We start from the raw sequence: 13,204 nt of genomic DNA on the forward strand, positions 1-13,204 counted from the left end.
TCGAACCCGCGCCTCTCAGAATACGAGTGGAGTGCCTTAACCACCTGGCCGTGCAGGGCCGCTACGTTTTTAATGATTATTTCATTCACTAAATAAGAGACGATTTAAGAAAGGCTTGTGCAAGAAACATTTGAAGTTGTTTTGAATTAAGCACAAATCTACACAATGGACTATCTATGCTCTGCCCACCACGGGTATCGAAACCCGGTTTTTAGCGTTGTAAATACGTAGACAACTAAGATATTATACGATTTATGTCAAATAACGGAAAAATATTACGTGTGTGTGTATATATATATATATAAAATAATTTCAGTATCATAATAATAAATCCAATAAAAAAGATATAAAAGACAATACTTCACTTAACGTCGGTGGCTCTTTTGGACCTAATGAGTCTTTCCTCAAAATAGTTTTTTTGTTGTTGGAATTTCGCACAAAGCTACTTGAGGGCTATCTGTGCTAGCCGTCCCTAATTTAGCAGTGTAAGACTAAAGGGAAGGCAGCTAGTCATCACCACCCACCGCCAACTCTTGGGCTACTCTTTTACCAACGAATAGTGGGATTGACCGTCACATTATACACCCCCACGGCTGGGAGGGCGAGCATGTTTAGCGCAACGCGGGCGCGAAACCGCGACCCTCGGATTACGAGTCGCACGCCTTACGCGATTGGCCATGCCAGACCGCCTCAAAATAGAATAAACCTTTATCTTTGGATGTTTTGATTGGAGTGCATGATCAAAAAGACTGAGATCAAATATTATATGCATGTTGATTGGAGAGTAGGGCAAGAACGACCAACATCCCATTTTATATGTATTGTGATTGGAGGGAATGGTAAGAAAGACTTACATCACGTGTTATATGTATTGTGATTGGAGGGAATGGTAAGAAAGACTTACATCACGTGTTATATGTATTGTGATTCGAGGGTATGGTTAGAAAGACTGAAATCATATGTTACCTGTATAGTGATTGTAGAGTATGATCAGAAAGACTGACATCACGTGGTATATGTATGGTGACTGGAGAGTGTGGTCAGAAAGACTTACGTCACATGTTATATGTATGATGACTGGAGAGTATGGTCAGAAAGACTGACATCACGTGTTATACGTATTGTGACTGGAGAGTATGGTCAGAAAGACTGACATCACATGTTATTCGTATGGTAACTGGAGAGTATGATCAGAAAGACTGACATCACATGTTATACGTATTGTGACTGGAGTGTATGGTCAGAAAGACTTACATCACGTGTTATACGTATGGTCACTGGACAGTATGGTCAGAAAGACTTACTTCACGTGTTATACGTATTGTACTGGAGAGTATGGTCAGAAAGACTGACATCACGAGTTATACATATGGTGACTGGAGATTATGATCAGAAAGACTGGCATCACGAGTTATACGTATGGTGACTGGAGAGTATGGTCAGAAAGACTGACATCACATGTTATACGTATGGTGACTGGAGAGTATGATCAGAAAGACTGACATCACGTGTTATACGTATGGTGACTGGAGAGTATGATCAGAAAAACTGACATCACATGTTATACATATGGTGACTGGAGAGTATGGTCAAAAAGACTTACATCACGTGTTATATGTATGGTGACTGAAGAATATGGTCAGAAAGACTTACATCACGTGTTATATGTATGGTGACTGGAGAGTATGGTCAGAAAGACTGGCATCACGTGTTACATGTATGGTGACTGGAGAGTATGGTCGGAAAGATTGGCATCACGTGTTACATGAATGGTGACTGGAGAGTATGGTCAGAAAGACTGGCATCACGTGTTATACGGATGGTGACTGGAGAGTATGGTCAGAAAGACTGGCATCACGTGTTATACGTATGGTGACTGGAAAGTATGGTCAGAAAGACTAACATCATGTGTTATACGTGTTGTCACTGGAGAGTACGGTCAGAAAGACTCACATCATAAGTTATACGTGTTGTCACTGGAGAGTACGGTCAGAAAGACTCACATCACGTGTTATACGTATGGTAACTGGAGAGTATGGTGAGAAAGACTGACATCACATATTATACTTATGGTGACTGGAGAGTATGGTCACAAAGACTGTCATCACATATTATACTTATGGTGACTGGAGTGTATGGTCAGAAAGACTGACATCACGTGTTATACGTGTTGTCACTGGAGAGTACGGTCAGAAAGACTGACATCACGTGTTATACGTATGGTGACTGGAGAGTATGGTCAGAAAGACTGAAATCACATATTATACTTATGGTGACTGGAGAGTATGGTCAGAAAGACTGGCATCACGTGTTATACGTATGGTGACTGGAAAGTATGGTCAGAAAGACTGACATCACATGTTATACGTGTTGTCACTGGAGAGTACGGTCAGAAAGACTGACATCACGTGTTATATGTATGGTGACTGGAGAGTATGGTCAGAAAGACTGACAACACATGTTATACGTATTGTGACTGGAGAGTATGGTCAGAAAGACTAACATCACATGTTATATCTATGATGACTGGAGAGTATAATCAGAAAGACTGGCATCACGTGTTATACGTATGGTGACTGGAGAGTATGGTCACAAAGACTGACATCACGTGTTATATGTATTGTGACTGGAGAGTATGGTCAGAAAGACTGACATCACGTGTTATACATGTGGTGACTGGAGAGTATGGTCAGAAAGACTGACATCACGTGTTATACATGTGGTGACTGGAGAGTACGGTCAGAAAGACTGACATCACATGTTATACGTATGGTGACTGGAGAGTATAATCAGAAAGACTGGCATCACGTGTTATACGTATGGTGACTGGAGAGTATGGTCAGAAAGACTGGCATCACGTTTTTATATGTATTGTGACTGGAGAGTATGGTCAGAAAGACTGACATCACGTGTTATACATGTGGTGACTGGAGAGTATGCTCAGAAAGACTGACATCACATGTTATACGTATGGTGACTGGAGAGTATGCTCAGAAAGACTGACATCACATGTTATACGTATGGTGACTGGAGAGTATGGTCAGAAAGACTGACATCACATATTATATCTATAGTGACTTGAGAATATAATCAGAAATACTGGCATCACATGTTATACGTATGGTAACTGGAGAGTATGGTCAGAAAGACTGACATCACGTGTTATACGTGTGGTCACTGGAGAGTGTGGTCACAAAGACTGGCATCACGTGTTATACGTATTGTGACTGGAGAGTATGGTCAGAAAGATTTACATCACGTGTTATACGTATGGTGACTGGAGAGTATGATCAGAAAGACTGGCATCACGTGTTATACGTATGATGACTGGAGAGTATGGTCAGAAAGACTGGCATCACGTGTTACATGTATGGTGACTGGAGAGTGTGATCAGAAAGACTGACATCACATGTTATATCTATGGTGACTGGAGAGTATGGTCAGAAAGACTGACATCACATGTTATACGTGTGGTGACTGGAGAGTATGGTCAGAAAGACTGACATCACGTGTTATACGTGTGGTCACTGGAGAGTGTGGTCAGAAAGACTGACATCACATGTTATACGTATTGTAACTGTAAAGTATGGTCAGAAAGATTGACATCGCGTGTTATACGCATGGTGACTGGAGAGTATGATCAGAAAGACTGGCATCACGTGTTATACGTATGGTGACTGGAGAGTATGGTCAGAAAGAGTGGCATCACGTGTTATACGTATTGTGAGTGGAGAGTATGGTCAGAAAGACTGACATCACGTGTTATATGTATGGTGACTGGAGAAAATCGTCAGAAAGACTTACATCACGTGTTATATGTATGGTGACTGGAGAGTATGGTCAGAAAGACTGGCATCACATGTTATATCTATGGTGACTGGAGAGTATGGTCAGAAAGACTGAAATCACATGTTATACGTATGGTGACTGGAGAGTATGCTCAGAAAGACTGACATCACATGTTATACGTATGGTGACTGGAGAGTATGGTCAGAAAGACTGACATCACGTGTTATACGTGTGGTCACTGGAGAGTATGGTCAGAAAGACTGGCATCACGTTTTTATATGTATTGTGACTGGAGAGTATGGTCAGAAAGACTGACATCACGTGTTATACATGTGGTGACTGGAGAGTATGCTCAGAAAGACTGACATCACATGTTATACGTATGGTGACTGGAGAGTATGCTCAGAAAGACTGACATCACATGTTATACGTATGGTGACTGGAGAGTATGGTCAGAAAGACTGACATCACATATTATACTTATGGTGACTGGACAGTATGGTCAGAAAGACTGACATCACATGTTATATCTATAGTGACTTGAGAATATAATCAGAAATACTGGCATCACATGTTATACGTATGGTAACTGGAGAGTATGGTCAGAAAGACTGACATCACGTGTTATACGTGTGGTCACTGGAGAGTGTGGTCAGAAAGACTGACATCACGTTTTTACATGAATTGTGACTGGAGAGTATGGTCAGAAAGATTTACATCACGTGTTATACGTATTGTGACTGGAGAGTATGGTCAGAAAGATTTACATCACGTGTTATATGTATGGTGACTGGAGAGTATGGTCACAAAGACTGGCATCACGTGTTATACGTATGGTGACTGGAGAGTATGGTCAGAAAGAGTGGCATCACGTGTTATATGTATGGTGATTGGAGAGTATGGTCACAAAGACTGGCATCACGTATTATACGTATGGTGACTGGAGAGTATGGTCAGAAAGAGTGGCATCACGTGTTATACGTATGATGACTGGAGAGTATGATCAGAAAGACTGGCATCACGTGTTATACGTATGGTGACTGAAGAGTATGGTCAGAAAGACTGATATCACGTGTTATACGTATGGTGACTGGAGAGTATGGTCAGAAAGACTGGCATCACGTGTTACATGTATGGTGACTGGAGAGTGTGATCAGAAAGACTGCCATCACATGTTATATCTATGGTGACTGGAGAGTATGGTCAGAAAGACTGACATCACATGTTATACGTGTGGTGACTGGAGAGTATGGTCAGAAAGACTGACATCACGTGTTATACGTGTGGTCACTGGAGAGTGTGGTCAGAAAGACTGACATCACATGTTATACGTATTGTAACTGTAAAGTATGGTCAGAAAGACTGACATCACGTGTTATATGTATGGTGACTGGAGAGTATGGTCACAAAGACTGGCATCGCGTGTTATACGTATGGTGACTGGAGAGTATGATCAGAAAGACTGGCATCACGTGTTATACGTATGGTGACTGGAGAGTATGGTCAGAAAGACTGACATCACGTGTTATATGTATGGTGACTGGAGAGTGTGATCAGAAAGACTGACATCACATGTTATATCTATGGTGACTGGAGAGTATGGTCAGAAAGACTGACATCACATGTTATACGTGTGGTGACTGGAGAGTATGGTCAGAAAAACTGACATCACGTGTTATACGTGTGGTCACTGGAGAGTGTGGTCAGAAAGACTGACATCACATGTTATACGTATTGTAACTGTAAAGTATGGTCAGAAAGACTTACATCACATGTTTTACGTATGGTGACTGGATGGTATGGTCAGAAAGACTTACATCACATGTTATACGTATGGTGACTCGATGGTATGGTCAGAAAGACTTACATCACATGTTATACGTATGGTGACTGGATGGTATGCTCAGAAACACTGACATCACACATTATCTGCAGAATTTATTGAGGATGGTTGTCTACAGATCACTGATCTACAAGCCGTTTCATTCAATTGATGTAGCTTATGCAAGTGACTTCTTTTACCCTTTGTTTTCTACGGCGAACTTTGCTCCAAACTTTATGTTCTTCCCAATTTGTGGCACGTTCTGTTTTATATTTTGTTCAGCCAAGTCCGAATTATATGTTTGCATTAGTTTGTTCACATTTTGATGTTATTTTAATACTTGTTCTGCGTTCGACTCGTAATCTAAGGGTTGCGGGTTCGAATCCCGGTCGCATCAAACATTCTCACCTTTCTGCAGTGGGGGTGTTATAATGTGACGACTAATCCCACTATTATTTGGTAAAATAGTTGCCCAAGAGTTGGCGGTGGGTGGTGATGACTAGCTGCCTTCCCTCTAGTCTTACACTGCAAAATTAGTAACGTCTGTCGCAGATAGCCCTCGTGTAGCTTTGCGCGAAATTCAAAACAAACAAACAAACAATACTTGTGCTGTAGTCCTACCAAGTAAGCTTTCTTATATGGCACTACCAGTTTAAACTTTGTTCTATGGTTCCACAGTTTCTCCATTATATTGTTACTGCACTAATATGATATTCGTTGTTCGTTTTTGCTTCGACTTGTTGGTTGGTTGTTTCATTTTAGTAAGGATGTTTCGTAAACACTTTTCTGCCTTAACATGAACTTTAACATTAAATTTTTAACAAATCCTTTTACGTTCCTTGCTTAACTTAAGAATGTATAGTATGGAAATAATCGATTTGTGTTCGACCATATTGTGAGTATTGTACAATATTTATGTTTCTGGTATAAATACATAACCATGAGATTTTACCTAACATGAACTGTGCCATGAATCAAAACAAGTTCGTTACGTTCAACAGTTTGTACATGTTAGTATGGGTCGGTTTCCTGGCCATGTTAAACGAATACATCTAGAAAAGGAAGAGTCTCTATTTTCTTATACCAGCTGGATGAATTCTAGGCTTAGGTTTATAGACTTTATTTGGTGGAGGAACTCTTCAACATATGACAATCCGTGAGACCAAATAATAAATGTCATCAATATAGAGTTTCGAAATCTTACGTTTCAAGTTAGTTATCTCTTGGACGATGACTTCATAATCTTCCATGAAAATGTCCCTGAAAACGGGTGATGTCACAGAAGATCCACATGAAAAATTGCCCAGAATGTTAGAAACCTCTCTACTGTCAGTCTCTTGTGGCGCAAGGAACAAGAAAAACTTATCAGTGACATCTGGATGTTGAATGGAGAAAGTTTTACAAACACTGCTGCCATCTTGCATCTGGCTGCTATTCAAATATCCGTATTGATTCTTACACTACAACGTTACGAAATTATTTGGTTGTATGAATCCGACGAAACCATGGTCGTGAATAAATGACATTTGTGAAACGGGCACATGGCTTGTTCTTTCTCAGCTGTAATTATGGAGTTTCACCAACTACCATCAGTTTTAAGTATTAATTATATAAAGAAACTAATTTTAGTTATTGTAATTCAATGTTTTGGTGTTAACTATATCTTCAATTGTAGACTTAGAAACTACAGCTTTCAATCAGCTGTTTCAGTTTCTGGTTTAATTTAAATATTTGTATAAATTAAGATTGAAACTTATATGCAAAAACGGCTCGTTCGGGTTGAGAAAATATTTTACATAGAAGAGCGAACAACGTTTCGACCTTCTTCGGTCATCGTCAGGTTCACAAAGAAAGAAAGAGGTAACTGACCGGAAGCTGACCACATGTTTGAAAGGGGGGGGGGGTGTAACTGTGTGTCGAAATGTAGAGGGCGGTATTAGATGTTTGAATATATAATTTTTATTTATATAGGTATAAAGGTGTTCCTTTATATTGGTTTATCTTGGGTTTAAGTTGTTGTATAAGTAAGGCTTCTTTAATTTTGCGTTTGTTTATGTTTGTTTCTTTATTTAGTATTTGAGTGTTTTCTATGGTTATGTTGTGTTTATTTGACTTGCAGTGTTCGAAAACGTGTGAAGGTGACTTTTTATGTTCTTTGAATCTGGTTTCCATTTTTCTACTTGTTTCTCCAATATAGAAGTCGTGGCAGTTATCACATTGTATTTTATAAATAATGTTGGTGTGGTGTTTGTCAGTGTAGTTTTTACATAGTATAGACCTCAGTTTTGTGCCTGGTTTTTGAATAAATTTGGTATTAACTGGAATGTCATATTTTGTTACTAATTTTTGCCAAATGTTGGTTATTTGTTTGCTGATGTCAGGAATATATGGTATACAGCAGTATATGGTTTCGTGGTTTTTTGATTCGTGAGCTGTATTTGGTGGTCGATTTTGCTTTTTGTCTAGGTGTGTGCGTATAATGTTTTCTACGGTTTGTGGAGGAAACTTATTGATGTTGATGAAGTATTGTTTTATTTTGTCTAATTCATCGTTAATTTTATCTGGTGAGCATAGTTTTATGGCTGTGTTTATTTGGTTTCTTAGTATGTTGAGCTTTTGTTTTGTTTCATGTGCTGAGTCCCAAGGAATGTATAGTCCAGTATGGGTGATTTTTCGGTGGATTTCTGTTTTGAATTGTGTGTCGGTTCTTGTAATTTTGAGGTTAAGGAATGATATTTGATTGCTTTCTTCCTGTTCACATGTGAAGTTAATGTTGGGATGTATAGAGTTAATGTGATTGAAAAAATTAAGTATGTGTTCTGTCGATTTGAATCCCGCAACCGTGTCATCTACATATCTGTACCAGTATAGTGGTGGATGTAATGCTGTGTTAATTGCTTGTGTTTCAACTTGTGTCATAAAAATATTGGCTAGAACTGGTGATACTGGGTTGCCCATGCTTAGGCCATTTGTTTGTATATAGTTTTGGTTGTTGAACATGAAGTTTGTCTTTATCGTGGTGAATTCTATGAGGGTTGCTAACTGGTTACTGGGAATTTCTATAGTTGGGTTAGGGTCTCGGATATAGAGTTCTAAGGCTATCCTGCAGGCTTCAGTGGTTGGAACTTCTGTAAAGAGGGATATAACATCGAAACTGGCCATTAAGGCTTTATGATTAAGTTGATTTAGATTAGACTTGAAATTAAAAGAGTCTTTGATGAATGAGCTGGCTGATGTTACATATTTAGAGAATGCCCATACTATGTATTTACCAAGATTGTAATTAAACGATTCATATGTGGACATTATTGGTCGTAATGGACAATCTGGTTTATGAGGTTTGGGGATGCCGTATATTTGCGGTGTGCGTGAGTCGGTTTTACGTAGGTAGGAATAAAGTGTTTGTGAAATTGTGTTGGCTTTTTTCATTTGTAGTAGTAATTTGTTCAGTTGCGTCTCGTGTGTCTTTGTTGGATTTGTGTGTATTGGTTTAAATTTGTTCGTGTCTGATAAGATGTTATTCATTTTTGGATGTATTCATTCATGTTCATTATGACTATAGCGTTACCTTTATCTGCTTTTAGAATTTTTATGTTTTTTGTCTTGTTTTAGGTTTTTTGGAATTAATGTCTCTTACAAAAGAGACCATAAAAAACCTAAAACAAATTAGCTTCTCAAAATAAAAAGCAAAACTCAAACTGACATACTCGTCATAATGGTATGAATAGTATCATCAAAACCAACTCTTATATTGGACAAACAACATAAACTAGCATTAAATACTAACAATGAAAATTCAACAGCTGTTCACACTGAAAAAACCAAACCTACAATTCCACATTCTCATACGCACAATATCAGCCGTTTGTCACCTAAATGCATAAACCAGGTAAGGTTCATTACGAAATCCAATCATTGGCACATCATTATCATCAATTGGTATTCTACTAAACATCTAATATACTTCAAGAATCGAAGGCTCGGCATCTTCAACAAACTCTCAAAACTTGCAATAACGGTTCTCTTTCGTCATAAACAAACAATGACCCGGTTTTGCGAAGTATCAACCATCAACCTGCAAACTGCGGTTCAAACAAAATGGCTTGCACTGCTGGCTTCAATGATTCGGCACAACTATAGCAACCCCCGGTACATCGGCCTGACATGTCGGCATGAGCAGTGTACTCAAACGATCAATGACTTAACCTCAAATAATTTGCGTGCCAGCCGCCTTGCGATTGATGCGCGTTCATGACGATTCGAATGAACATCATTGAAATCACGGTGAAAACCGTATCCGCAATTCGAAACGTAGTAAACGAAATTTGCGGATCACTGTCGGCAATTGCAATCAAAGGCAAACATGTGAGTGGCAGACAAAAGAATAACCAACGACAATCGCGAAAGTTGCTTGCTGCCAAAGGCATTTCAACGTGGATAACATAATTGTTTCAGTAGCAGAAACGAAAACTGCGCATTCCGAATTCAATGCCGGCAGCGTCGAATTCAGAACTCGGCGTAAGCCAATAATGGCAAATATGAGCCATTCAAATAATGCCACGCCAACGAAACCGTGATAAAAGACTACGGATGTTGAACTTCATGACAAAACAGGCATCTCAAGGAAATACTGATTCAACTGAACTTTTCGGGCAGACGAATAAAATGAAAATTCAAATATGTGCGTTTTAGCACTGACTGCACATGCCCATGATAAAGAAAACATAAACAAACGCAAAATTAAAGAAGCCTTACTTATACAACAACTTAAACCCAAGATAAACCAATATAAAGGAACACCTTTATACCTATATAAATAAAAATTATATATTCAAACATCTAATACCGCCCTCTACATTTCGACACACAGTTACACAACCCCCCCCCTTTCAAACATGTGGTCAGCTTCCGGTCAGTTACCTCTTTCTTTCTTTGTGAACCTGACGATGACCGAAGAAGGTCGAAACGTTGTTCGCTCTTCTATGTAAAATATTTTCTCAACCCGAACGAGCCGTTTTTGCATATAAGTTTCTCAACAAGTGGGTTTCTTGACATCACTGATTAAGATTGAAACTATAATTCAAAACGATCAATCTGAAGTGAAACTATAGTAATGTTTGTAGACAGTGCTGTAAGCCATATTTTCAATGTTATAATTTAATTGTATTAATATAATTAATACTTGAAACTATAATTCAAAACGATCAATTTGAAGTGAAACTATAGTAATGTTTGTAGACAGTGTTGTAAGCTATATTTTCAATGTTATAATTTAATTGTATTAATATAATTAATACTTGAAACTATAATTCAAAACGATCAATCTGAAGTGAAACTATAGTAATGTTTCTAGACAGTGCTGTAAGCTATATTTTCAAAGTTATAATTTAATTGTATTAATATAATTAATACTTGAAACTATAATTCAAAACGATCAATCTGAAGTGAAACTATAGTAATGTTTGTAGACAGTGCTGTAAGCCATATTTTCAATGTTATAATTTAATTGTTTCCTAGAGGGAGCTGTCAGTCATGATGTAGACTCAATACTTGGAAAGTTCGTGATGGAATGATTGAGAAGTTTCGTAAATTATGTTGAAACCTTGTACGATAAGTACAAAATCAATGAATCAGACTTAACTGTTAATGAGTCAATAAATTCATCAACATTAGTAGTTAGGGTTATCGCGTCTTTTCAGTTATTTGATTATTAGCAAAGAAATTTGTAAATTAGTTGTTTTCAAATTAAATAAATATACTATTATTTCATGAATTGATATTCCAAAGTACTTTGTGAACTTAGGCCTACAACTCATGCCAGAACGAACGTAACCCGTGGAAACAAACTAATTGGTTATTATCACGTTGACTGGACTGGGTGTTATTTTTATCAAATCTTATAAAATAATCCGCCCAGCGATAGACGACATCGCAACAACACCATAATCTGTTCATAGTTGATAAACGTCAACAATATTTAGTTTATCATGCGGAAAGGTAAACATTTTCTCCCCAGGGGAAAAGTTTGGTAAGAGTAGGATTGACGTCATAATTCACGTGACAACAGGGAAATGAAATGTTACAGAAGAGGCTTTTTTTCCCGCAACGTGAAAAGTCAGGCAACAAAGGGGAGAACTATAAAAATTACCTAATAAATAAACAAGTGAGAAGTAACATGGCTGCTTAAAAGGGTTAAGACAACGTAAAATAAGAGATAGCATATTGATAGTCTGTTTGCTTGTTTTGTTTGATTTTGAATTTCGCACAAAGCTACTCGAGGGATATCTGTGCTAACCGTCCCTAATTTAGCAGTGTAAGACTAAAGGGAAGGCAGCTCGTCATCACCACCCACCGCCAACTCTTGGGCTACTCTTACCAACGAATAGTGGGATTGACCCTCACTAAATAACGCTCCTATGGCTGAAAGGGCGAACCTGTTTGGTGCGACGGGGATTCGAACACGCGTATTGATAGTCATTCTTAATTAGACTGAAAGAGCATGATAAAAACAGAAACACAGATATTGTTTTATTTTGTTGTATATTCCGTAAACGTTTGCATTTTGATTGAAATTCCAATATTACATGTTATTCGTTTGTTCTGAGAAATTTATCAAAATATTCATTTGTTATTTGACAGTTACTACCGTATATATAAACTTACTAAATTTGGTAAGTAAAGGTTTAGTTCGTTATCTACATGTTTAAATTCATGTTATATATCAGTCTTACACTATGTGTTTTCCATTGTAAATAGAATTAACATTCATGACTTTTAGTATGTATATTTAAGCGTCACGTGACGACAATAAAAATTGATTTATTGATCAAAAACACGTGTTAGAACTAAAAGCGTTTAATGAAAATCTACTTCAAATTGGTCTCAAATATACTGACCTAAGACCTGACAATCAGTGTAAATCTCATGATGTAAAACATACCTACTGTCATGCACTATGAATAACTTAGTGTATAAACCAGTTGTTCTATCTGTAGATTAGATCTTAATAATTAAGGGTATAAACCAGTTGTTCTATCTGTAGATTAGATCTTAATAATTAAGGGTATAAACCAGTTGTTCTATCTGTAGATTAGATCTTAATAATTAAGGGTATAAACAAGTTGTTCTATCTGTAGATTAGATCTTAATAATTAAGGGTATAAACCAGTTGTTCTATTTGTAGATTAGATCTTAATAATTAAGGGTATAAACCAGTTGTTCTATCTGCAGATTATATCTTAATAATTAAGGGTATAAACAAGTTGTTATATCTGTAGATTAGATCTTAATAATTAAGGGTATAAACCAGTTGTTCTATGTGTAGATCAGATCTTAATAATTAAGGGTATAAACCAGTTGTTCTATGTGTAGATCAGATCTTAATAATTTAGAGTATAAACCAGTTTCTCGATCTGTAAATATAAATAATTTACCGTATAAACCAGTTTCTGGATCTGTAAATTGAATTAATTTAGAGTATAAACCAGTTTCTGGATCTGTAAATATAAATAATTTACCATATTAACCGGTTTCTGGATCTGTAATTTTGCTTCATTTATTTTATACCGTGAAATTTAATTATAGTAAAATTCA

The 13,204-nt window shown here is 37.4% G+C and overlaps 1 protein-coding gene across 2 annotated transcripts in view; it reads left to right on the top strand.

The window, feature by feature from the left end:
* Positions 1-13,204, top strand: part of LOC143250416 (protein eva-1-like) — an 88,992-nt gene that overhangs the window by 54,661 nt on the left and 21,127 nt on the right. The gene's annotated exons all lie outside the window — the stretch shown is intronic.

The sequence above is a fragment of the Tachypleus tridentatus genome, chromosome 5 (genome assembly GCF_004210375.1).
Source record: "Tachypleus tridentatus isolate NWPU-2018 chromosome 5, ASM421037v1, whole genome shotgun sequence".
Lineage (NCBI taxonomy): Eukaryota > Metazoa > Arthropoda > Merostomata > Xiphosura > Limulidae > Tachypleus > Tachypleus tridentatus.